At 46.1% G+C, this 27,673-nt stretch overlaps 1 pseudogene; it reads right to left on the bottom strand.

Moving 5' to 3' along the window:
* Positions 1-18,642: 18,642 nt before the first annotated feature.
* On the bottom strand, positions 18,643-27,307 carry LOC139355068 (uncharacterized; annotated as a pseudogene).
* Positions 27,308-27,673: the final 366 nt, after the last annotated feature.

Below are 27,673 nucleotides of genomic sequence, written 5' to 3'. Positions count from 1 at the left end.
GGACATCGTAGGCAACTGCATAGCGGACGAATTAGCCAGGCAGGGCACCACCAAGCCTCTCCTACCAGGAGAGGAAAATGTCGGTATGCCCATGGCTACTTGCAAGCTAAACATAAAAAAACACTTCAACACACTAGCCAACACCCATTGGCAAAACGCACCACAGTGTCGCATCTCTCACCAGACATGGCCTGTGATAAACAACAAAAAAACCTCGGAGTTACTCAAACTCAGCCGCACAGAGTGTGGCATGTTGATCCGAGCTCTTACAGGCCACTGGCTTGTTGGCGCACATGCCGGCAGGCTAAAAGCCCCGCAAAATGATTTCTGCAGAAGCTGTAGGGATGAGGAAGAAGTGGAAACGGCAGAACACCTTCTCTGCTTCTGCCCAGCCCTATGCAGACTCAGACTGAAACACTTAGGAAGCCCCTTCATCGACGATCTCACCGAAATATCGGAGATTAATCTCAAAAGCATAAGTGCCTTTATTAAATCTTCCGGGTGGAAGACATGCTGATCAGCTTAACACAGTCTGAAACTACTAGAAACGGGACCCTAGAGAAGGAAGAAGCGAGATCATGCGGTATCACAATGGACCCATTGAGGTCTAAGTGTGTCGGACTACAGTCCGACAGCCGCCCTAACCTAACCTAACCTAACCTAAACCAATACTCCTTTCGTTTCGTTGGGTTGACTTCTGATGCTACATGCACCCATTGCTCCGGGTTTGATAGTTCAAGAATCCGAGCAATTCGGTTTGCCACGAAAGTGTGAAACGATGATGCTGTTGCGTTTATCAATGCTAAAACTATTGGACGTTATCGATCCTTATCCGTAGATGCCTTTTGATTCTTTCTGCTAGCTCAGCTCCTAGCACAGCTGCACATAATTTTAGTCTAGACAATGTTTGCTTTGCCAAGTGTGCTCGTGATTTTGCGCATAGCAGCCTACTTACTATTGTACCGGCGGATGTGATCGTACGAAGACAAGCAGCCGTTCCATAAGCGACTTCTGACGCATCGTGCAGTTGAATGGCTGCTGGGTCTGCCGGTGTCAGCGGATGGCTGGCGAGCTCAATGGTAGCCAATACCTGACTATCATTTCGAAGCGCCTGCCAATGGGCTGTAACTTTATTGTCCAATTCAGTATCCCAGCTTAAGGATTTTTGCCATAGTTGCTGGTTAAATATTTTTGCTGCTGTCGTTATAGGGCATAGTAACCCTAGTGGATCAAATATTTTTGCTAATTCAGATCACACCACTCGTTCTGTGACCGTCCCTTGTTCGTATGGCGTCGCGCGTCCTTGGAGTTTATCTTCCGTAGGGTTCCAAACTATCCCTAGTGTTTTTATTGTTGCATCCGAGAATTTGCAGAAATCGAGGTCCAACGCCTGGTCGTCCCTTGGAATATCATTAAGCAACTCGGAGTTGTTTGCGCACCACTTCCTCAACCTTAGTTTTGCCGACCCTAGAATTGAGCAAATCTGATCTCGTTGCCGTATCGCCTCGTCCAGCGTGTCGGCTCCAGATGAGCAATCGTCTACATAGAAGTTTTGTTGAATGGCGTCTGCGCCTAGCTGCTGGCTTGTCGGCGCTCTCTGTGCCAGATGTTGTAAGCATTTTGTTGCTAAGTAAGGCGCACATGCAGTCCCGTATATCACCACATTTAAATGGAAGTAACGCATTTTTTCTAGTGGGTTTCGTCGCCATACTAAGAGTTGATAACCCATGTCTTGAGGATGAACCCAGATTTGTCGATACATTTTTTCCACGTCTGCTGTGAACACGAACCGGTGAGTCCTGAACCGTAACAAAATTTATAGCAAATCACTCTGAACTATCGGCCCGACCCTTAGAATGTTGTTAAGGCTTTTTCCTGTTGAGCTAGGCGCCGAAGCGTCAAAGACCACTCTTAATTTTGTGGTGGAGCTGTCTGGTTTTAGGACGCAATGGTGGGGAATAAAGTAATGATTCCTTGGTACACTGGCAATTTGCACCTCCGTCATGTGATTCAAACGTTCATACTCATCCATAAAGCTCACGTATCCTTCTAACAGTGCCGGATCCCGTTCTAACCGACGTTCTAGACTGGAAAATCTCCGTTGAGCCTGTTACGTGGGCATATTAGTGCCCGAGTCCTGACAAGGACTTGGGCCGAGGGAGAGGCGTCCGATGTTCAGGCACCATTTGCCGGCATAAGCTACGTCGTATTTGGGTCGTGGGATCTTGGTAAGCCTCTCTCCTCTCCAACATAACGAGAATAAATATTAAAAGTGCCCGGAAAAATAATAATAGTCATCAAGTTCGTCAGTCATCAGTCCACACTGCCCAACAAGCTTAGCTGTCGCTTGATCGCAATACGATCGGGCTGTGTGTTGGCCATATTCCCTCCCCTTCACACATTCGTGTGCCAATGGATCGTCGCGGGCCGCGCAATACGATCCCCTATTGTCAAGGTTGTCCGTCGAAAGTTATGTCATTGTTCTTGACCTACTTCACTCCTCGCGTCAGCACACCCCCTTTTCTAGAGTTCTAGCACACCATGGTTTTGAATTCTTTTTCACATTATAAATTTATTAAATAATGTTTATGTCGGCGTGTGCCGGTGTTGAATAACATAATATTGGTTAATTCATATAGGTATTAAATTAATTGACAATTATTGTATTAGCGGAGAGTATCGATTTGACCACCTGTGAAGGTGCACACATCAGCAAAATGCTGACTATTCACGACTGCAAACGTCGCTCAGAGGGCTCTTGCAATTGTCATACAATTACAAGGCTGATACTCGCCGCTGAAAAATTAACATTTAATTATTATGTATAAAAAAAGGTATAAAAAGAAAAAATATATCTAAATGATTATATATATGGAACAATTATTATATTATATATTATTACATGTATTCCTAACAGATTAATTCTTTGTCTTAACTAGAAAGGTATTAACATTGCCCAAAAACAAATTCTTATCCAGACGGGAAAGAACAATGACCGTTGGAACGGTAGAGATAATGATAGCTTTTTCGGTCTTATTACAGTGGGCAAGTGGAGAAAAATCTAGACGGAAGGTCTCAATATATAAGTATTCCAATTCATTCACTGTTATTGGTAGGGTCGCTTTTGATAACAAGTATAAAATTCTTACGTTAAATTGTGGATCAGTGTCTATTGTTTTTGCTAAAGCTTCTGATGTAATCATGGTGCACGGATATATATATATATATATGTATGTATGAGAAAAGGAACCGTGTTCCGACAAACTTACCCTCTTTATTAATCCTGGGCGATGAGATCTCGACGCTCCGGATCCTGGGCTTTGGGAGATTTTATAATTGGTTTATATACATATATACGTGCAAGACTTGAAGGCGGTTTACAAAAACAAAACACAAAAATTATGTTACACAAAAAAAATAACACTATCGCTGTATAGATATGTATGTATGTATGCATCGTATGCGAGTTCCACTGAGGCACACGTCAGTTCCAATGCTCGGGCTGGGCTGGTCGGTGCAGCTCCAATTTCTTGTTCAGCGTATGTAATTGGGGGTTCTGTTTACACTTGCATTCAGAAATGCATGTACTCGCAAATTGTTTTTGATTGTTTTGGCGATTCACTTTTTTGTTTATAATATTGGAGTGCAATTTATTTATTATTATTTGTATTGTTTCTATTGTCTTTTTGCTGCTTTTATTGTCTTTTTGGTGGTTTCACTTCACTGTATCGGCTCGGCTTATGCTCCAATGTGGGTCACCACTTTCTCCAGGGCATGATGTTGGTCGCGGCGTCTCTGGACAGAGCGCTTGTAGATCTTTACAACCTTAAGGAGCACTATAACCAGGAGTAGTCCAACGATGAGCTTCATGGTCTTGTTGACATCCTGAATATCATCTTGGTGGTCAACGATCTCTACTGTGTTAATCACATTGGCGGTGCTGCCGGCCACTTTAGACGTTTTGCTACCCATCTTGGGGTCCTTAGGCCATTCACTTGGTTCACTAGTTATTTTCGTCCTTCGGGATTTTGCTGGTTGACTTCCTCCAGATTGTGGTCGATCGCAGGACCGGTTATCGGGACTTTCTCCTGGGTGAAGTTGATCCTGGGGAAACGTCAAGACATCCTTCTGGACACCAGCCATCTTCCAGTCGTGGTCTGTGTTGACGGGAGTTGCACTTTTAGACCACCGTCATGGAGAGATCAGAACAATTTCTCTCTTTCTCCATTTGGCTGGGGTCTTTTATACCGGACTAGAGCTTTCGCTAGCCCCCATATTGGATGAATTAACTAGGTGTTCCCACCTAGGGGTACTGTTTCTCCATTTCCCCTATTTTAGGAGTCAATGGCCGGCTGGTGCACTTTGCCACCTTACTGGATTACGGTTACGAGCAGGTCGATCGTGGTCGTTGTTCTGGCCACGCGACACCCATGAGTTGTCGAATTGTTTTTGCTGTTTTGCTTTTATCAATCGCAGTGTGGTTAGTCATTACGGCCCCTACCCTCAACTAATGGCAGTTGTTTTGCCGGGGTTAATCTTGGTATGGGGAAGGGCGTACGTAACAGGCTCGAAGTGATCGATGCGGTTTCGCATGGAATGACTTCGCAAAAGAAATCCTCGTACGGCCATCTCTTTAGATCTCCTTCTTCTCCTTTATTCTTTTCTTAGGCGCCCATTTACGTGTGGCTTCGACCCACTACATCAACCCAGTCTCAGATGAGCTAGTCGGGCTTATTACTTTATTGTTTTAATATTGTACTTGGTTATTTTTTTATTATATATGCTGAAAAAGAAAAGCTTTCCGGCCTCGCACGGAAACATACATACATACATATTTATACCTGTAAATATAAATATGGCTCATAATAAAATATATAATGTAGTTTTAATGAAAAATAATATATAAATATATATATAAAAATCAGAAGTGAGTAACAGCTAAAAAGCTGAGAATAAAATTGCTGAGTGTGCCATAACCATGGTTTTTGACCAGGGGCTGCTCAGCTGAAAAGTGAAAAGTTGAATAAAAAGGTTTCCCATTTCCCGAAGCAAAATATATTAAAAAGTATAAGAATTGTTTTTTTTTTTTTTTTGTATTATTTTTATATGCTTAACATTTTATATTAATTACAATGTTTTAATCTAAGTTTAGCGGCTCTTTCAGGATGGCTGCTACTTCTCGCCTCGCCTGGATACCAATTTGAGGGCTTCGAATGTAAATTCTCCTGACCGCGCGGTTCATGCGCCGGCTCATTCTCCATGTTTCCCGTTGTATCCGGGCGATGTGTGCTTGGTTCCTTTGTAGTTGCTCCTGGACTCGGAGCAACTGGTTCTGGTCCTCTTCCTGATCTCGGCTCCGGTGCCGGATCTCTTGCTCGATTTCGGATGCCAGTTCTTCATCTTCTGACTGGTATCGGTGTATCCAGCATTGCTGGATATGATCCTCGTTCAAGTGAATGGCATGGCAAAGCCCGTTCATCCACTCGACGAGGAGCGCCAGATATGATGCCTGGTCCCCATACCTAGCCTGTAGCCGACGAAGCCGGCGGGCAGCTCGGATGGCTTGGTTATAGCTGTTGGAGGACTGCATCATGTCTGGTGACTGGTCGGTCCCTGGTTGTGGCTTTTATAGCAGAACTGGGGCAGTTCTGATGTCTGTTCTACCCATCATGTGATCGGGAGCTTCTATCAAGTAGTGCAATCTCGCAGTTCTGAGTTTGTCGCCTTTTGGAGTCGTCGGATTACGTTCAGAGGTTTAGGCGACATACAGGTCTTTAGCATGGAATACCCCGACACTTTTCCCTACTGCATTGCCCAGCTCATATAGCGCTTTGCCCTTACGCTGGAGTACAACACAGCGAATTCGATTCGGATAAGTTCCATTTTGTCTGGGAGACTTATCTGTGGATCTCCTGCCTGTATTCCCCCTAGTTTCCGTAGGATCGGGTAGGCTGTTCCATGGGTAACCATCCGCGTGCCGAACAGTGCGTAATATGGTTCCATGCCTATTGATTCGTGTAGGCCATTCCTAAGGGCACACTCTATTCGACTTAGTTGGGTATCCCAATTTCGCTGATCGGTGGCAATTGTCGCTCGCAAAATTTGGAGTACAGATCGGTTAACCCTCTCCGCCGCGTTCGCTTGCGGGGAGTAAGGTCCAGTCTTTACGTGTCGAATACCGTAGCGGGTCATTAGCTCGCCAAAAATTTGAGACACAAACTGTTTGCCGTTGTCCGAGTGTATAAACTCGGGGACTCCAAATTGATGGAAAATTTTGGTCTCAAGGAATTTGATGACTTCTGCAGCTACTGCATGTCTCATCGGCTGTAGCCAGACAAATTTGGAGAAATGGTCTAGGCATACGAAAATCACCGAGTTCCCAGCTTTGGTCCTCGGGTATGGTCCCATAAAGTCGATGAACAACCTTTGGCCAGCCCGCTCCGTAACCCGCTGTTCTCCCATGGGTGGCCGGTCATTTTTGTTGGCGGTCTTGGTGATCTTACAGACCTCGCATTCCTTCACTACTTTTTGGACGTCTACAGCCATGCCTGGCCAATAGTAAAACTGTCTCAATTTGGCTAGTGATTTGTGCAACCCCCCATGCCCTGCGGTTATGGCATGATGTGCTCTCCAGACTAAATCAGGACGCAGCTCGGCGGGAACCCAGAGCTTCCATGCTCGGGCTTCATCCACAGCGTCGTTTAGGCAGAATCCCATCCGTTTATATACATAGCCTTCTGATGTTTGAAGGTCTGGACTTTTACCTAAATTTTCGTCCACCGCCTGCACTAGGTTGACATAATCCGCTGTCTGGAACGCTGTCGAATCGAGGTTGATGTGTATGTCCAGTTCTTCCGCACCGGCCTTCTGTAGCTCGTCCATATGAACTCGTGAAAGAGCATCTGGGACTACATTTAGTGATCCTTTCCTGTGTTCTATGGTGAAGTCGAACGCTTGTAGCTTCAGACTCCATCGCGCAAGCCTGCCTGATAAGTCTTTCTGACTCATCAGCCATTTTAGGCTAGCGTGGTCAGTGATCACTTTGAAGGGCATCCCATCTACGTAGGCGCGGAATTTGGTAATGCTGAGGATAGCGGCATAGCACTCCCACTCGGTTATGCTGTAATTCCGCTGTGCTTTGTTCAATTTGGCTGACATATAGGCGATTGGATGTTCTCCGCCCTCGTCATCTGTTTGGAACAAAACTCCCCCCACTCCAGTGGTCGAGGCATCACATTGGATGGAAAATGGTTTCTTAAAATCCGGGGTGACGAGTACAGGTGCTGTTGCCATGCTGGTTTTCAAAAGTTCAAACGCCTTAATTGCCTCTTCTGACAATTCAAATTTCTTTATGCGGTCTTTCTTCAAGCAGTCGTGAAGCGGTGCCGCTGTCTGGGCGTAATTTTGGATGAACCTCCTGTACCAGCCTGTCATTCCCAGGAACCTCCGCATTTGTTTGGCGGAGCTAGGCTGGGGAAATTCCTGTATCGATTGTATTTTCGTGTCATCCGTTCGGATGCATCCTCCCCCAACTACATATCCTAAATATCTTGCCTGGCTGTAGCAAAACTTGCTTTTGTCTACATTTATCGTTAGCTCTGCCCGCTGTAAGCAGGCACTGACCTGGCTCAACATATCCATGTGGGCTTCAAATGTAGGTGAACAGACCAGTAAGTCATCCAGATACACAAATACATTCTCGCGTAGCGCCGCTGGTATAACTTTATCCATTAGTCGGCACATTAGCTGCGCGGCATTGCACAAGCCGAACGGCATGACTGTAAACTGATACAGTGGCCTGCCGGGCACTGTAAACGCGGTTTTCTCTCTGCTTTTGGTTTCGAGAGGTATTTGCCAAAAGGCGTCTTTTAAATCAATTGCGGAAATGTAATACGTTTCCTGTAGTCGACTCAACAGACCCTCGATATGTGGTAGTGGATACGCATCTTTGATCGTCCGGGAATTTACTTTACGCGCATCGAGGCAGAGGCGATTTTTCGGCCCTTTTTGCACCAGTGTTACCGGTGAACTCCAGCTACTATTGCTTTCTTCGATCACGCCTAGACCTAACATGCGATCTAGCTCGGCGTACACCAGCTTCTGTTTGGATGGGGATATCGGGTAATGTCGCTGCTTGATTGGTAAGTCCTCGTTGGTCACTTCAATTATATGTTGCTCTAAACTGGTCTTTCCTAATCCTTTTTCTAGGCAAGACGGGTATGTGTCTATCACTTGCTGCAGCTTACAATGTTGTTCTGGGGTAAGCTGATGTGGGGTATAGGCGGTCTCGGGCTTGAGCGTATTGTTCATGTCTAGGTCGCCGGTCATAAGGTCGAAATCCGGAGTTGTTTCGACGGCGGCAACCTCGCGTCTACCTTTACCGAGGAATGTGAGGCCGAACGTATCCCAGAAATTAATTCCGAAATAAAATCGTTGTGTCAGACCTGGCACTATCAAGAACTCTAGGTCCTTGGTTTCTCCTTCCCATTCCACGGGTAACGTTATGGCTCCGGTTACTTGGGTCTCACCACCGCTTGCTGTGCGTACGCATTCTTCGCTTAGCTTCCTTATCGGCCGCGTCCGGTTTTCCAAGAAAGCGTGTGCTCCTCTGCCAATACAGTTCGCACTGGCGCCTGTGTCCAGTAATGCGAGTATCTCTTCTCCATCGACCTTCGTTTTAGCAAAGAAACGGTTGTCATTTTGCACGCTCACTACTGTGTCCACCACCTTTTGCTTGAGCCGGCGGTAGTCTGCTCGGGCATCATATAATCTTAGTATTTTTCGCGTTGTCCGTGTCTTGCTGTCTGCATCTTCCGAGCCATTGAAGATACGTTCACGAGCATGTTCGTACTCCCTCTCTCGTTGTTCTAGGCTCTTATGAGGGGAGATTTGGTTGGGCTTCCGTGTGTTTACCGGAAAGGGTTGGTCCTGGTCCGCCCGGCTGTCCCGGTCTTGCCTGACGGACTCCGCGCAAAAGCCGCTGGGTTAGCATCTGCATCCGTCCCGACTTTCTCGCAGAACCTGCAGGTGGCATCGTGGAATTTGATAGGGCAGGATTCTTCCTTCGAAGGATGCTTCCTGTAGAAGTCTGCTCCTTTGCCACACTTATAACACACCAGCGCGTGTAATGGGCCTCGGCATCCTTGTCCATCCTCGTAACGCCCTCGCGTATCTTTCCGCTGCCGGTTGAATTCTTCCACCGTGACTGTGTCCGGCAAGTCCTCCAGTGTCTGGAATTCCTCTATTTCGTTAATTGCAGCTCGGCTGCGCATGTTCCTTCCTGTGTTTCTCAGCCAGCGATCAACTCTGAGACCCTCTCTTTTGAGCTCCGCTAATGAGGTAATTGGGGATGTTAGTAGTAATCTCCCCATCTGGGAGTTCATGTTATCCTTTAAGAGCTCCACGAATTCATCTTCAGCGATTTTGTGCTTGAGCTTGAAATGCAGGTTATGCATATCCGAGACATAATCGCTAAAGGTTTCGTGTGGCCCTTGCTTGCGTTCCATCAATTCTTTGACTTTCATAAGGTCACTTCCGGTAGTGGAAAATGCCCGTCTCATTTCTTGGGTCAATGAGTAGTAGTCAAAGTCGTAATCCTCTGCCTTGTCTTCCATAAGCTGCCAATACCATTTCGTGGCTGCACCTGCCAGCAGAAGATGGAATTCACGAAAGACTTGTTGACGGCTGAGGTCATACAATTCTTGTAGTCGGTCCACGCGGAATAGGAAACTCTCAACTGTCATGCCGCGTCCGCTTCCATCAAACTTTAGGTTCCATCTGTCCAATCTGACATCTTTTGGTCGCGGTCCTTGGAATGATGAGTTCCGATCGATCTCTGGATGCAGTTGAAGACTCGACTCCCTCTCGTTTGTTCTGAACTGCCTGTGTGATGGGGTGTCCAACCGCCTGGGTGTTCTTAGCCGGTGCATCTGGCTATTGAGCATGTCCTGTGTTACCGGTTCCAGAGGCGGGGTCTCTTGGTATCTCAAAAAACTGTCCGTTGGATTCGGGACAGTACGGGGCGGCGAAGGCAGTCCCTTCTGTTCGGGTCTCCTGTCTGTCGGAGACTGCATTTCTGTTATCTGGGCTTTCAGCGTTTCTATCTGGGCACTCATTCCACGCTGCATTTCATTGCTTTGCCTCAAGAGCTCCATCAATCTTTGTTCACGTCGCTCGGCAGCCTCTAAGTTGTCCTCCTCGTGCCTCTGAAATTGGGGAAGCATACTTGATCTTCCTTTCGGTGGTCCTAGGGGTATATTCTCCCCTCCGGCGGCTCCTTCCATTTCAGAATATTGGTCCAGGTTGTTTTCTTCAGACAGGGTATCTACTTGTCCTGGCTGATCCTGTACGCGCTCCCACGGCTCTCTTTCAGGTGAATCTCCTAGCCTTGGCGCGCTTGCACTGCGGGGTTGGTGATTGTCTCCGCGCGTTGTTGCTCGGGTCACTCTTCCGGTGCTGGGTTGGAATAAGACCTTCTTCTTGGCCCCCTTCATTTATACGATTGGACCTTCTTTAAAGGCCTCCGCTTTCTTTTTATAGATTGTCACTTTGTGCGGATTAATACACGCACTTAAATTTGTCTTCACTTGTTTTTTTTTGCGTTTTGGTATAAAAGGTTCACGTGATTCTTTTCAAAACACCCGGTCAGCGACGTATCCGCTGAATAAGTCGACAATAAAAATGTTTATAAACTGGGGGTGCTTCTCTCTGCTTCTCAAGTTTCTCTTCGGTCAAGAACCGTCCGATATTTAAGCCCCAAACAAAAACAAATAAATTTTCCTAACTAGGGGCTAACAAGCCGCTTCTACACAACGCGGTTCCGCTAAGCTATCATGCCCTTACTTTCCCTTTCTATTCAGCTCAAATTTGTGTTTAGAAAGGAATCTGTCCAAAAACCCCCTCCCGCCAGTCGTCGGAAAACAAGTTATTTGACCGATCATTCTCGGGCTCCACAACCGTCTCCTATTTCTCTGGACTCGAACCAAGCAAACGACCTGACCAACTAGCCTAATACGTTGTGGGGCGTCGGCCAGAGAAACTAAAAATCGTCCACCACCCAAATATGTCAAGGGAAACAGCAAAGACTCGAACCAAGCAAACGACCGGACCAATGCCTAGTACGTTGTAGGGCGTCGGCTTTGCGTTTCCTGTCAGTTCCCCCACCCCCATTCTGTCCTGGATCGACAAACGAACAGTAGACCCGCACCGCAACTGCTAAATGCGTTACCGTAATGCTTGCGCCCCTGCTCTTTCTGGACTCGAACCAATTCAAACGACCGGGCAAATGCGTAGTACGTCGTGTGGCGTCGGCCAGAAAGCACCTATAAATTGTATTTACATTAATTTTAACAAGTAGTCGTCGACACTTAGTTGTAGGTATAGTATTATAAAAAGGATAACTCATAGTTCTTGATTTAAGGAAGTTCTGGTAAATTTGTCCATGATCAAAACAGAGAATTTTTAAGGTTAAAAACATTTCAAAGTAAGGCCTCTATTCTGCGACAAAGTTCTGATTGAGCGGCCTCTCAACACGGACAGTCACAGAAGTTGGGGACTTTAAAGTTACTAATTTAAAGACAAAAAAGGTATGCGCATATTTAAAATTATTTAAGCTCCCTGTTCTATCAAACAGTCAAATTACTCATGGCAAATAAAGATGAAAGCTATGCCATCCCTAAGTATATCCACTCCGATACCGCAGGCATCGAGATTGTGGACCCTGGTAAAATTCCTTAAGGAATATGAAATGTCCTAGCGTTGGGCGCCAATTCTGTTACGTGGGCATATTAGTGCCCGAGTCCTGACAAGGACTTGGGCCGAGGGAGAGGCGTCCGATGTTCAGGCACCATTTGCCGGCATAAGCTACGTCGTATTTGGGTCGTGGGATCTTGGTAAGCCTCTCTCCTCTCCAACATAACGAGAATAAATATTAAAAGTGCCCGGAAAAATAATAATAGTCATCAAGTTCGTCAGTCATCAGTCCACACTGCCCAACAAGCTTAGCTGTCGCTTGATCGCAATACGATCGGGCTGTGTGTTGGCCATATTCCCTCCCCTTCACACATTCGTGTGCCAATGGATCGTCGCGGGCCGCGCAATACGATCCCCTATTGTCAAGGTTGTCCGTCGAAAGTTATGTCATTGTTCTTGACCTACTTCACTCCTCGCGTCAGCACACCCCCTTTGTTAGAGTTCTAGCACACCATGGTTTTGAATTCTTTTTCACATTATAAATTTATTAAATAATGTTTATGTCGGCGTGTGCCGGTGTTGAATAACATAGTATTGGTTAATTCATATAGGTATTAAATTAATTGACAATTATTGTATTAGCGGAGAGTATCGATTTGACCACCTGTGAAGGTGCACACATCAGCAAAATGCTGACTATTCACGACTGCAAACGTCGCTCAGAGGGCTCTTGCAATTGTCATACAATTACAAGGCTGATACTCTCCGCTGAAAAATTAACATTTAATTATTATATATAAAAAAAGGTATAAAAAGAAAAAATATATCTAAATGATTATATATATGGAACAATTATTATATGTGGATATTATATATTATTACATGTATTCCTAACAGATTAATTCTTTGTCTTAACTAGGAAAGTATTAACATTGCCCAAAAACAAATTCTTATCCAGACGGGAAAGAACAATGACCGTTGGAACGGTAGAGATAATGATAGCTTTTTCGGTCTTATTACAGTGGGCAAGTGGAGAAAAATCTAGACGGAAGGTCTCAATATATAAGTATTCCAATTCATTCACTGTTATTGGTAGGGTCGCTTTTGATAACAAGTATAAAATTCTTACGTTAAATTGTGGATCAGTGTCTATTGTTTTTGCTAAAGCTTCTGATGTAATCATGGTGCACGGATATATATATATATATATATGTATGTATGAGAAAAGGAACCGTGTTCCGATAAACTTACCCTCTTTATTAATCCTGGGCGATGAGATCTCGACGCTCCGGATCCTGGGCTTTGGGAGATTTTATAATTGGTTTATATACATATATACGTGCAAGACTTGAAGGCGGTTTACAAAAACAAAACACAAAAATTATGTTACACAAAAAAAATAACTCTATCGCTGTATAGATATGTATGTATGTATGCATCGTATGCGAGTTCCACTGAGGCACACGTCAGTTCCAATGCTCGGGCTGGGCTGGTCGGTGCAGCTCCAATTTCTTGTTCAGCGTATGTAATTGGGGGTTCTGTTTACACTTGCATTCAGAAATGCATGTACTCGCAAATTGTTTTTGATTGTTTTGGCGATTCACTTTTTTGTTTATAATATTGGAGTGCAATTTATTTATTATTATTTGTATTGTTTCTATTGTCTTTTTGCTGCTTTTATTGTCTTTTTGGTGGTTTCACTTCACTGTATCGGCTCGGCTTATGCTCCAATGTGGGTCACCACTTTCTCCAGGGCATGATGTTGGTCGCGGCGTCTCTGGACAGAGCGCTTGTAGATCTTTACAACCTTAAGGAGCACTATAACCAGGAGTAGTCCAACGATGAGCTTCATGGTCTTGTTGACATCCTGAATATCATCTTGGTGGTCAACGATCTCTACTGTGTTAATCACATTGGCGGTGCTGCCGGCCACTTTAGACGTTTTGCTACCCATCTTGGGGTCCTTAGGCCATTCACTTGGTTCACTAGTTATTTTCGTCCTTCCGGATTTTGCTGGTTGACTTCCTCCAGATTGTGGTCGATCGCAGACCCGGTTATCGGGACTTTCTCCTGGGTGAAGTTGATCCTAGGAAAACGTCAAGACATCCTTCTGGACACCAGCCTTCTTCCAGTCGTGGTCTGTGTTGACGGGAGTTGCACATCTAGACCACCGTCATGGAGAGATCAGAACAATTTCTCTCTTTCTCCATTTGGCTGGGGTCTTTTATACCGGACTAGAGCTTTCGCTAGCCCCCATATTGGATGAATTAACTAGGTGTTCCCACCTAGGGGTACTGTTTCTCCATTTCCCCTATTTTAGGAGTCAATGGCCGGCTGGTGCACTTTGCCACCTTACTGGATTACGGTTACGAGCAGGTCGATCGTGGTCGTTGTTCTGGCCACGCGACACCCATGAGTTGTCGAATTGTTTTTGCTGTTTTGCTTTTATCAATCGCAGTGTGGTTAGTCATTACGGCCCCTACCCTCAACTAATGGCAGTTGTTTTGCCGGGGTTAATCTTGGTATGGGGAAGGACGTACGTAACAAGCCAAAGCTAATGTTTTTCCTAGTACCCTTGGATTTTCTGCGAACGGCAACCTTACCATTGTCGTTGATCTGGGCAGAATTGGACGTTTGATAGAAAGTGTTCTTCACAAAGCCTCTCTTGGACTGTCATTGCTGGTACCTCAGTGTTAAACGTATCTAGCTTCCAAAATTTTTACAGGGCTGGTAACGGATCCTCCCATGTTACTGTCATGAAATTTCCTGCTATAGCTGCTGGCGATCGTCGCCTTACTGCGCCGAACACAATCCACCCAAGAGAGGTTTCTTGTAGAGTTGGCTTATCATTCCCCAATCGATAAGTCCGGGTCTTATCAATCGAGAGTATACCTCGGCTCCCAGAAGTAAATCTATGCTTCCGGGTTGGCCGAACTCTGGGCCGCCAACACTACCGTGCTCGGAATTCTAAGTCCTTCATCTATGGATTCCGAAGGTTGGTTTTTCGTCAGTTGTGGTAAGATAAACACATCGATCTCCTTCTGAAAGTTCGACCTTAACGATGACAGCAGCACACGTGCCCATGGCGAAGATCCCTGCTCCTGTTGTCCAACTCCTTGAATACCTTGCGATGCTCTGAAGGTGGGGAGAGCAAGTTGATCGCCATCCTTCTGGACATGAGATTTAGCTGAGAGCCAAGGTCGATGATTGCGCGAAAATTTTCTCGCTTTGCAGTTTGCCCTTGTATTGCCACAATGGCTGTGCCGAGTAACACGTACGTATTCGGCTGTTGTTCGAGGGAAAACGCAGATACCTTGTTGATCATTGGGGTTTGCTGATTTGAACCTGAAGCATCCATCGCTTGCAATGGTTGATCTCGGGTAGCAATGGCAACAACCGGCGCCGTGGATTCTGGATGTGTGAGCAACATGGAATGATGCCGTTGACGGCAAAAACGGCAGGTCATTGGCGATGGGCAACTGCTTGCACAGCCTGCAATCTTCGTTTGCCTGCCGACGGTTGTCCGGATACATTCTTCGAAACATGTTGCAGGATAATGGCCGGTATGAGCCTATGTTGAAAATTTTACAATTGTTATCTCGTGATACCAATGTTTTGGTATGTCCCATGGGTTGAGCATCCAATGTTTCCAACATGCAGGAACGCCGTTCTAAAAAGGCTAAAACACTTTCCAGCAACGGGTCTTCTGTCGGTGAGTTGGCTGAACCTCCGAGAGCGAGAGAACCGTGGCCAGTCTAGATACTCGTCATTGAATTCCGGAATGCTAATTGGCGGAAGTGCCAAGTTTAGACGGTAGGAGCGTTCGAGGCTAATGTTAATGATTCCAATTCGTTGCATCTTCTCTGCAACTGTCGGATTACCGTGTCAATTGTGGAGCCTCCTTTTACATGCTCTCCTGTTGTGATCTTGATGTTGGCTGAAGTTCGTCTGGGGGCCTTGGGTGGATCGTTTCCAGTCGGTATGTTGTCCAGGAAGATTTTCTGATATTTCTCGACCAGCTCCTTAAGTGCTATTAGTCGTGACGAGTATTCAATTCCCGTGGGTAATGCCGCTTGCTGGACCTCTTCGTCCAGATCACAAAATTGTTGCCAGAGCTCCCTTAGTTGTTCTAATCTACCGGCATAATAGCCTTCTCGGAGGCGTCGGTCGGCAGAATCCTTGCCATAATTCTTAATGAGCTGTTGTATTTTTCCTTGCAGCTCGTTTTAGTCGTCTAGCAGTTGATTGTGTAAATCGATTCTGTTTTGGTTTGTCTGCTCGATGAATGAAGTCGACATAGTGCAGGTATTCAGTAATTAGTAGCCGACTGCGGTTCTTAAGATAGGCTTGACAGGTGATTGCGTAAGGACGTCTTCCCTGTGCAAACCGGCGTGTGTATTGCCTACGTGGAAGGCGGATGCTGAAGTGTGATCCTTTGTTGGTAAAGGATCACGTAGTTGTCACCAATGTTCCTGTCTAAGTTAGCTAGACAAGGTTCGGGTCACTCCGCCGGACGAGGAGGGGTTTGAATGCTCGTCGCGGGCACGGGGCTGCTGTGTATTACAGTATGATCGCGTCGCGACACGAATGTAGCACGGTGCCGGACCTCAGGCGATATGGACTGTGTGGGGAGAGTTAACGAATGTTCGTGTAACCGGGGATCAACAGTGTGTTGGAGTCACGCCGCGGGACAAGGGGGGGTATTGGCACACTTGTCGCTGGCACGGGGACACTAGATAGAACAGGACGATTGCGTCGTGACACATGTAACTAGAGTAGTACGGTGCCGGACCACAGGCGATCGTAGAACTGTGCTAGGGTGAGTTGACAAGAGTCTCCAGGTGATGGAAGTAATAAGTCTTGTGGGTGTTTAGATTTGTAACTGACTTTATTGAGCTATTGATCAGAGCTTAAATACTATCATAACCCGGAAGTTTGGTTGCATACATTATCTTCTACGTTAAGCCTCATGTTGGGGTTTCACCTGCATTTGAGTTGACCTAGTTTAGCTTCTGGTTCGTTGAGTGGTCGTATACGCTGCTGCTGTCCAACGTTGACTCCGCGTGACATTACAAATTGGTAACTTTTGATCTTACAGTCGCCTTTACCTCTCCAAGAATTTCTGATGCAACGTTTCTGTACGACGGGGGGTAGCGGGTTACCGTGGTGGTCTAAGCTCCGCTCTGCGCTCCAAAGCGCAGTGGAGACTTCATGGAGGGAGCTAGGAACAGCGCAGGAGAGCGGGAGCGCGAGAGAGCGGTAGAGCGGTGCAACTGGATAGCGGGGCCGATCCAGATTCGCCGGACAGTGGGCCTGAACATTCCGCCCCCCTTGCAATCGCTAGCGTTGCAAAAAATAAAGGAGACGGAACTTCGGCCAGTCGCCTACGCCTCAAGCCTGCGTACAGGCGCCGGAGACGATCCACCCGAACACCGTCTTCTGGGCTACTGGCAGTCCCTCGTCGACCATGTGGAAGCCCGGCTGTATACCTTTGGGTAGACGTCCGCGCAATAGTGGCTGGCCGGTGGAAACGCTCATCCGCGAGCGGTAGCTCCTTAAATTTCTGGACGACGCTCTCACTGAGCGCACGGATGGGAGTGCGGATGCGCACGTTCGGCTCGATCTTGAGGACCACCTCCAGCTTGACGGCCTCGTCGACCTTCGAACGAATCGTCGCCGTGCATATGCTCTCATCGCCCACGTTTGTTGTCGGCAAACGAAACGCGGCGGCCAGGGATGCATCGATGGAGCTTGTTGGGGTGCACGGATCGATGAGTGCGGCGGTGTCGAACGTCTTCTCTCCGGTCTCGACGATCACCACAGCAGTCGGGAGGACATTGACGCTATGACGCTGGAGCAGTGCGGCGAGCGACGGAGCTGGTGTCGAGGATGCTGAGCGCGGTGGAGGGGCAGGCGTTCGGCGAGTTGGCGGATATTGCGGGCGCGAACGCTGCGGAGAAGCGGGCTTTTGCTTGGAGCCGGACTTTTTCCGGGAAACAAGTTCGTGCATGACGCTATGACGCTGGAGCAGTGCGGCGAGCGACGGAGCTGGTGTCGAGGATGCTGAGCGCGGTGGAGGGGCAGGCGTTCGGCGAGTTGGCGGATATTGCGGGCGCGAACGCTGCGGAGAAGCGGGCTTTTGCTTGGAGCCGGACTTTTTCCGGGAAACAAGTTCGTGCATGTGGAGCAGCGGTTGCACGTTCTGCACCGCTACGACAGCTCCCAGACGACTGCTCGTGTGCGAGACAGTTCGCGCACTACTGGTTTATAAGAACTGCCCGCAGCCGCTTCTCTGCGCTCAGCCTTAGGAACCTCTGACACTCGGCATCGGTAGGACTGAGTACCTCTCGTACGTCTGCTATCCAAAGCCTGAGTGCTACGTGGACGGGGAGCCATTTTCCTATTTAGAGTGTGGATAAGGAAAAAACAAACAGGGCTTATTAACAATGACGTGGATAATGGCTACGGACTAAGGTGTGTAAGAAACGCGGCTCGTTACGAGGTAATTTTGGGTGGCTCTCTTGGAAGAAGAACCACTTTGGTCACTGGACGTCTGACAATGCCGCGTGTCGAACGAATGTCGACTACGCGGACATTGCCATCGGCTCCCGTAAAAACGGAGTCTATTCTTCCGAGTCGCCACTCATTTGAGGGCAAATCGTCATCCTTAATGACGACCAGATCGCCAACACGCAGATTTTCTGTGGGGACTTGCCACTTGTTGCGCTTGTGGAGCTCCTTAAGGTACTCATCCTTCCATCGAGTGCGGAATTGTTGATGGAGAGACTTTAAGTGCTGCCAACGGTTCAGAATGGACTTGGATTCGCCCTTAATTCAGGTTCCACTATGGATAGAAGAGGTCCACCAACAAGAAAGTGCCCTGGTGTCAACGCTAAGAGATCAGTTGGATCCTCGGACATGGGAGATAGCGGTCTGGAATTCAGACAAGCTTCGATTCTCGCTAGGTGGGTGGACAGCTCTTCAATGGTGTACTTCCGTGTAGCGGTGGACTTGTAAAACAAGGTCCGGAAGCTCTTGACACCAGATTCCCATAGGCCTCCCATATGTGGTGCCCCAGGAGGAATGAATTGCCAGGTGAGCTGCTGATGACTATACGCATCGGTCACATACTCCTTAACGGTTTGCAGGAAGTCTCGGGAATGCACGGTGGAGGCGCCGACGAAGGTCTTTCCATTGTCGGACTGGACTTGGCGAGGACACCCTCTTCTAGAGACGAAACGAGCGAAAGCGGCAAGAAACTTTTCAGTCGTTAAGTCGGATGTATGCTCTAGATGGATGGCCTTTGTAGAAAAACAACCGAAAACCAACACATACCCTTTCGTAATGAGACAAGCTCTTCCGGTATAATTTTTTATATCAAACGGGCCGGCGTAGTCCATCCCTGTGTACGTGAACGGACGGGAAAAAGACACTCGCTCTTTCGGAAAACTTCCCATCATCTGGACTTGCAATCTCTTTTTGTGGATAACGCAGACCTTGCAGGAGTTAACCACTGCCTTCACCAAGTTCTTTATTCTCGGAACCCAGTATCTGGACCGAGTGAGACGCACCACTAACTGGTTGCCACCATGTAACGTAATGTGATGCGTGAATTTGACCAGAAGCCGCGAGAGTGCACATTCGTACGGCAGGATTATCGGATATCGTTCATAATACCGCAAACTGTCGGAGGCCGTTACGCGGCCTCATGCCCTGATTACCCCTTTCTTATCTAGAAAGGGGTTCAGGGAGAGAATCGAACTTGCCGCGGGTACAGGACGCTTCTGACTCAAGCAGCGGTATTCTTCAGAAAAATACCTGCGCTGAGTGCAAATTGTCATGAGTTCTTCCGCGGCGGCAACGTCCTGGGCCTCTAGACGGACCCCGGAAGGCGGTGATTGTCTTCGACATCGTTGGACAAATCGGTGGACATACGCGAGGACCCGCAAAGCTCTATCTAAATTGGAAAAGCTATCTAGGAAATCTTCTGAAGGCATAGACGCCACATGGACTTTAACGGCACGCTTTTCGATCTCAGTCACCGGCAGGTCGGTTCCCTGGCTGGGCCAATGATCGCGTGGACGTTGCAGCCAAGTGGGTCCATGCCACCAAAGCGGGTTATCCACCAGCTCTTGAAGGGGAACTCCTTGACTAGCCAAATCAGCTGGATTATGTTCGGATTGAACGTGCGACCAATTGGCCGCCTCAGTGGACTCGGTGATCTTCGTCACCCTGTTGGCAACGAACGTAGTCCAATGGCACGCTGGTTTGGCTAACCATGCTAGCACAATCGTGGAATCGGTCCAACAATGGAATTTTGAGGTCAGCCTCTGCATATTAGGAAGAATGGCTTCGGCCATCTCGGACAAAAGGAGAGCCCCACATAACTCCAGCCTGGGAAGGGACACCGTTTTGACTGGCGCCACACGCGTCTTGGCCGTGAGCAAGTGCACCATCGTCTTATGGCCCACTTATACACGCACATAGATCGCAGCACCGTATGCCTTTTGGGAGGCGTCAGAGAATCCGTGATGCTCTACGCGGAACACTGGACGGAAGGAAACCCATCTGGGTATTCTGACCTGGTCTAGGACCGAATAGCTCTGGAGAAAGCTGTTCCACCTTTGGCACAGCTCAATTGGAAGTTGATCGTCCCAGCCTAGATCCTGAAGCCAAATCTCTTGCATAAAGATTTTGGCACACACAAGAAATGGAGCGAGCCAGCCTGCTGGATCAAACAGCTTGGCGATTTGGGAAAGGACTTGGCATTTCGTGTGGGAGATTTCCGTTGCTAAATCTGGTGGGACGAAAAAGAACTCATCGGACGTCGCCTTCCATCGTACGCCGAGAGTTTTGGCTGTGCTCTCAGTGTCGATCTCGAGGAAGTCGGTTGTCAGAAGGTGATTGCTTTGGATATGAGCTAATATTTCTTTGTTGTTGGAGGTCTATTTTCTCAATGGAAACCCCGCGGAATCTAGAGCACTTTGTAGCTCGCGAACAATGAACTTAGCGTCCTCGGCGGAGTCAGCTCCCGAAAGGACATCGTCTACATACATATGATTTCGAATGACGTTGCTCGCTCTTGGATGGCTGAGCTGCACGTCAGTTGCCAGCTGTTGCAGGACTCGAATGGCCAGGATCCAAAAGTTACCGTCTGTAATTCGAAATCTCGAATGTGCCCCTCGCTGTTGCGGAATAAGATGCGCTGGAACGGGGAATGCTTCGGATCTACCCATATCTGCCGATACATTTTCTCGATATCGGCACTGTAGACGTATCGGAAGTATCGCCACTTCAGGATCTGGATAGTTAGATCGGACTGTAAGACTGGGCCAGCATGAAGGATATCATTTAAACTGACCCCATTCTCTGAAGGGCTGGAGGCATTGAAAACCACACGTAACTTGGTGGTTGTACTTTCCGGCTTGAGCACGGCATGATGCGGAAGGTAATAACTGGCAGAATTATTAGTTCTTGGACGTTGATGCACTATGGTCAGTACAAACAAGTGGCCCTTACGACACCAAGCAATGCTTGTTACGCGCGGAGCCCTAAACCGATTTGGGCAAGTAAACGAAATCGCGGACATGGAAAAAGACGACATAAAAATAGACAGTTTAAAATACATGCTCACATAGAATGGCTAGTAACATAGAAATTTACAAATTATTGGAAGATAGAAAATACATAAGTTTATCATAATTAGTTGCATTAGGGCTATCAAACAGTAAGACGTGACACAGTGCATTATAGTCGTCACAAAGAACCCGAAAAGGATCATGAAGGGCATAATTGGATCTACAAATTGGCAGGGACAACGGACGAAAACGACGAACTGTTCTACAGGGTACATTCCAGTTGAGGGAACTAAGAAGGAAGGGAGAGTCAACATCACCATTAATTAATTTATGCAAAAACATAACTCCATGACACTTCCTACGATGGTTCCGGGTTGGTAAGTCCAGCAGGCGCAACCTCGCATGATAAGAGGGCAATCGACTTCCTGTGTCCCAGCTTAAACCTCTCAAAGCAAATAAAAGGAATTGTTTTTGAACGGACTCTAACATATTTTGGTAACAGCTAATTTGAGGTGACCATATACACGAGCAATATTCCATTGAGGGACGAACAAGAGAAACATACAAAAGCTTTGTTGTGTATGGATCATCAAACTCCCTTGACCAGCGCTTCATAAACGCCAGGAGACTTCTGGCTTTGTTAGTTATAGTAGATATATGGTCTTTAAAACTAAGTTTATGATCAAATAGAACGGCGTTATTTCCGATACAATAAGAATACAGAGATGGACTACTACGATAAAAGGTCATAAAGTTACATTTAGAATAGTTCAAATTCAACATGTTAATCATGCACCACGTATACAAACAATCAAGATCTAATTGAAGGTCATTATATGAATTAGGTAAACACATGGACAAACATAGCTTGACATCATCTGCATACATTAAAACAGTTGACGATTTTATAACATAAGGTAGATCATTAATCATTAAGCCAAAAAGTAAAGGTCCCAGGTGGCTACCCTGTGGCACTCCAGAAGTAACATTAATTATTTTGGAAATTTTATTATTAAAACAGACCATTTGAGTTCTATTAGAAAGGTAGGAAAGTATCCACTCTAGTAGGTTGGGTGGAAAACCTAAAAGGGACAATTTATAAATAAGAATCCTATGGTTCACTGAATCAAAAGCTTTAGAGAAATCGGTATAAATCACATCAGTTTGATGATGTGTCAGAAAACCTCTAGTGATTAAAGACGTAAATTCAAGTAGGATTGTAGAAGTAGAGCGACATCTAGTGAAGCCATGCTGACAAGGTGAAATAATAGACCTGCAATGATGCTGCAACTGACAGGTAATAATTTTTTCAAAATGTTTAGGAATAGAACTGAGTTTAGCAATACCACGATAGTTTGAGATATCAGACTTGTTCCCTTTTTTAAACAATGGGATAATAAAGCATTCCTTCCATATGGATGGAAATCTACATTGACTTAAGGACAGATTAAATATCAATGTTAAGGGAAGAGCAAGATAAGATGAACAATTCCTAAGTATAAAACTTGGTATTCTATCAGGACCCGGTAAAAATGAGAGCTTGAGAGTATTAAGACTCTGAAGAACATCAGATACATCAATCACTGGTTTGAAGATAGAGTTCAAATGAGGTAGCGGGTATGGATAATCTTTGATAATGACATTATTGCATTTCGTATAAGTGGATTGAAAAAAGTCTGCGAATAAGTTGCAAATATCATTATCATCAGATGCTACCTTATTATTGAGAACGAGAGAGGGAGGGAAGCAGCTAGATTTTCGTTTAGAATTGACGAAAGAAAAGAAAAGCTTAGGATTGCTTTTGAAATCCCACTTACAACGAGACAGGTAATTTTTGTAACAATCAGTATTGTACTGGACAAATTCCACCTTAGCTGAGCTATATTTGGTGAAGTCTGTCTGTAAGCCGGATATTTTGAAACGTTTAATTATGGGTAGGACGGACTTCTTTCATGTGATTGAGGTCGAGATACTCTTAAATCACGGAGTCGTATTTGGCTTTCAGCTGACTGTCCCTCTTTAGGCGTTGCTCGGTTCTTAGGAACTTCGACATCGCGGAGGATCTGGAGTGACCGAGGGCGGATTTTACGTTTTGGGGATCACGAAACGGAAGACTTACGACATACCTGCCGTTATCGTCTCTCGTAGTCGTTCGGAGAAAATTTTCCTCACATGTCAAATCGGAAGATTTTGCCTTTTACTGGCAGATCCTCCCAAAATTTGGTGAGAAGCCTATCCAGGGACGTGTCAACTGTGTGGGAGATTCGTGTGGAAAAAACGGAAATCTGATTTTCCCTTGGAGCAGGAACGGGACCTGTTAGGATCCACCCGAAAATGATTTCTTGACCGAGGAGAGAGCCACAAATGTTTGGCCGGGTGCCGCTTAGGAGAATGGATGGCAGTATGTCGGCCCCGACCAGACTATCTATCTGTGCGCTCTCGTAGAACTTTGGATCCGCTAGTGACAGTTCGGGAAGATCCCGTAGAAACTGTTGCGGAATCAGACAAGATGGAAGGTTTCCAGCTAATTGAGGAGGAACATAGGCCGTCGTGTTTATTTGCAAGCCAGGCCTCGTTGGAGAACGGATGGTAAACTGACAGAGCTTTTTGGATTCAGCGGATACTGTCTGGTTTAAGCCTGATACTTGGGCTTGGATTACCTGATGAGGCAACTTAATTAGTTTGAAAAGCCGCTCAGAAATAAAGGTTGCCTCTGATCCTGAATCTATCAAGGCACGAGCTTTAAAATTCAACCCCAGGTGACATATGTCAATTATGGCGGTGCCCAGCAAGACGGATCTATACCCCGTCGCGAAGTAATTTTTGACTGTAGAGTCCGTGGACCGGGAAGCGGTGGCTACTGGTGAACTTGGTCTTGATCTGGGTCTTGAGGCGGGATTCGAAGGCGATTGGGAGGAGTTGCCTCTGTGTAGTAAGGTGTGATGGCGGCCGCGGCACGTTAAGCAGCTATGAGTGCTTTCACAATCACGCAGCTGATACCCTCGTGCGAAGCAGTTCAGACACAGCTGCTTCCTCTTTATATATGCCGACCGCTCGTCGACCGTCATCCGGAGGAACCGTGCACATGTGCGGACAGGATGGTTTTCCTTCTTACAAAGGTCACATCCTTTTGGCTTGGGTGCTACCCTTGTCTCGTAAGAATTTATTCTTCGAGGCGCTGCAGTGGGGGCGGATGTTTTTGGCAGAGATTGACTCGAGCCTGACGGCCGTACGTTGTGTATGGCTTCTAAGGTCCGATGACGATGACAATCCCAATTTTCGGTTTCAATTCCGGACATTTCTAAAGCCGTAAGGCAACCCTGGATGGTACGTTGAAGTTCACGGATAGCTGACCCAGATTCCTGATTAACGGACTGCACATTGAAAAGTATTTTTAATTGGCTATTTACTAACAACCGCTTGTTTTCGAAACACTCAGTTAGGTTAGCCCAAGCTGAGCGAAAGCCGTCGTTAGTAAGGGGGGAGTTCGACACTATCTTGTGTGCATCGCCGCTTGTTTTGGCATTTAGGTGAAACAATTTTTCGACTGGTGTCAGCCTTGGGTTGTTTATATAAATGGCCATAAACAAATCCCTGAAGGTCGGCCACCGCAGATAATCTCCGGTGAAAATCTCGGTATTGCACGGAGGCAGCCGACATCCAGAGGAAATGTAAGTCTGGGTAGGAACAGCTTGAACTTGGGGAGCCTGGGCTATCATATCCGCGATCTGAGCCCCACATCTCTCGTAAACGGAATAGCAGTAGCCGTATTTAGCCTTGAGAACTGGCAAACTATCAGCTGCACTCTGTCCCCCGTTCTGCTATGCACCCGGTGCATTCATCGTATTCTGCCTTGATGCGGTCCCATAGCGCGCGTATTTCTTCGCGGCGGATGTTCAGCATGGACAGAGTAGAAGGTATCTGCGAAGGAGTGTTTGCTCTGGATTCAAACTCACTCAGCCGATCTGAGACCTCAGTAAATATGCTTAGAGCGATTTGGGAAGGTGTTAGTGCCATTTTGACGTTTGCACGGGTGACCCTTTTTCGGGGCGACGAGGTCTTGACGGTTAGTTCGGGTGTGGGCGGATCTACGGATATGCCTGGGACTACTGCAGATGGAATAGACGACTTCCAGTGGACATTTAAAGAGAAATGACATTTTTTTTTGGGTCAGAATCTGCTCGCCTTTGTTTATGTCGGATAAATAGGAAACATGGCTCACTTCTGGAACAGTGGAACGAGGTGTCGACAAAAAAAGTAGTGGATCGGAGAAATAGAAATGGGAAGCAAGTACCGACCTGGTTACTTTCCGTGGAGAAATAATACTATAATATTTAACCTTTTTGGTATATGTATATTGTAATTGGGATCAAGTTTGGTATATATTTGTTTTTTTTAGTGCTGGTATTTTTTGGCGTTTGAAATAAATTGAGGGGGAAAAATACCAAATATGTGATAAGTCCCCGGTGAAGTAATTGTAATATTTCGCCTTTATTTAACCTTCTGAATGAAGAAAAATACCAAATTATGCCAATAAGCTGTTGGCCGGAGGATGCGATCGGTTGATTATTTAATATTGGAGTATTGCTTTAATTTGATTTAATATTCCGAGGGAAAAATACTAAAAATATACCAAAAAAAATGGTGGACGGAGGGTGCTATAAATCCGGTGGAGTGCTGGTATTTTTCTCGCTTAAATAAAATAAATTTTACGGAGTAAATACCAAATACCGAAAAAAATACTAAAAAGTTTGATGGTAAATAAAACACAATGACCAAAAAATTTTCACGTCGGTTGGTGTAATTTTTTATTTTATTATTTTTGACCGGGTGGCCGACGCAAAACTTGAATTAGTCGGAACGGGATGGTGGAGTTAAAAATGATATGTGACTGTATGTAGATATTTGTATGTATGTATTTATTGGTATATATATAGATATTTGTATGTATGTAGATATTTGTATGGATGTAGATATTTATATGTATGTAGATATTTGTATGCATGTAGATATTCGCATGTATGTAATTTTCGCCGGTTTTGAATTTATTAAATAATTTTTGCCGGCGGGGTATGTGTTGTTGTGGAAATTTTCGATTTATTGTGTGTGGACTGTATTTGGAAAAACGAAAAAATATGTGCAAGTATTTTAGCGGCTGCGGATATACAGAGAGAAAAATCTTGAAATGTTTTGGGGGCCTGAATTGGCAGAACACTAGAAATTTAATAATTCTCACTGTATGCTTGGCTTATATTTGCACAATATTTTTTCTAAGCTTGGAATTTTTTCTCGATTTTGTATATGTGTATGTAAGTATGGATGAGCGGCCAAATGCAATTAAAAAAAGGAGTCGGAAAAAATTGGCAATATGGCCGCACGTAGCAAAAGGAAAATCGAAGAAAAAAATGGCGAAGTAATTTTCATTGCCGTTGTCGGATTTAATCGGACTAGGATTTTGGACAAATCGTACAGAAAGTCAAACGAATTATATTTTCGAGTGGCTGACTGCAGACCGGCAATTAATAAGACGAAAAGCTTTACTTATCTTATCCGGCTCGAAGGATCAAAATGTACGCCGGGTGGTAGCGGGGTACCGTGGTGGCCCTGCTGGAATGGCGTGGGAGGCGACGACGGGAAGCTGGCGGCGTCGGCGGGCTGCTGCGCTGGGCTTCGGCGGTTTGCTGCTGGTGCGGTTTGCTGCTGGTGCGGCGGAAGCTGTAGGGGAGAAACCACTCGAAACGCGTATTTGTCCCTTGATCGAAAAGAATGTACGCACAAAAGTTAACTTGAAAAGTAGGCGGGGGTACGACCGCGGTTTATTCAGTTTTAACTCCAGAATCGAACTAACTAAGTCTAAGCTTCGCTCTGCGCTCCAAAGCGCAACGGAGACTTCATGGAGGGAGCTAGGAACAGCGCAGGAGAGCGGGAGCGCGAGAGAGCGGTAGAGCGGTGCAACTGGATAGCGGGGCCGATCCAGATTCGCCGGACAGTGTGCCTGAACAGTTTTCTATTCCACTGACCTGGATAACCGACTGCATAGCTTGTATCTCCAACGTTGAAGCCAATTTTTGGGATAACAAATTTAGCTGGCTGAATCCTTAATTGTATCTCTTATCAGGAATACTGCTGTTGCCATCTACGCAATGTGCTATGAAAGGATTTGGACTCCGTTTGTCTTGTTATATTCGATTGAAATTCCTTGCATATTTAATTTTTCGAACTATTTATTTTCATTATTATTGCCTTCAGTTCTGCAGTAGGGACGCGGTGACATTGCTCAAGGCAAGAGCTTTTTGTTTTTTTTTTTTGTGCCTAAAACTCTGTGCCGCTGTTGACGTCAGCCTACGAAAACGATCGTGTAACAAAGAGAGGCAGATATTCGGAGGTTCCCTCTCTTTCATTGT

Source organism: Drosophila suzukii, unplaced genomic scaffold (genome assembly GCF_043229965.1).
Source record: "Drosophila suzukii unplaced genomic scaffold, CBGP_Dsuzu_IsoJpt1.0 scf_7, whole genome shotgun sequence".
Taxonomy (NCBI): Eukaryota; Metazoa; Arthropoda; class Insecta; order Diptera; family Drosophilidae; genus Drosophila; species Drosophila suzukii.
The sequence above is the reverse complement of the archived record's forward strand: the minus strand, read 5'-3'. Positions and strand labels throughout refer to the sequence as shown.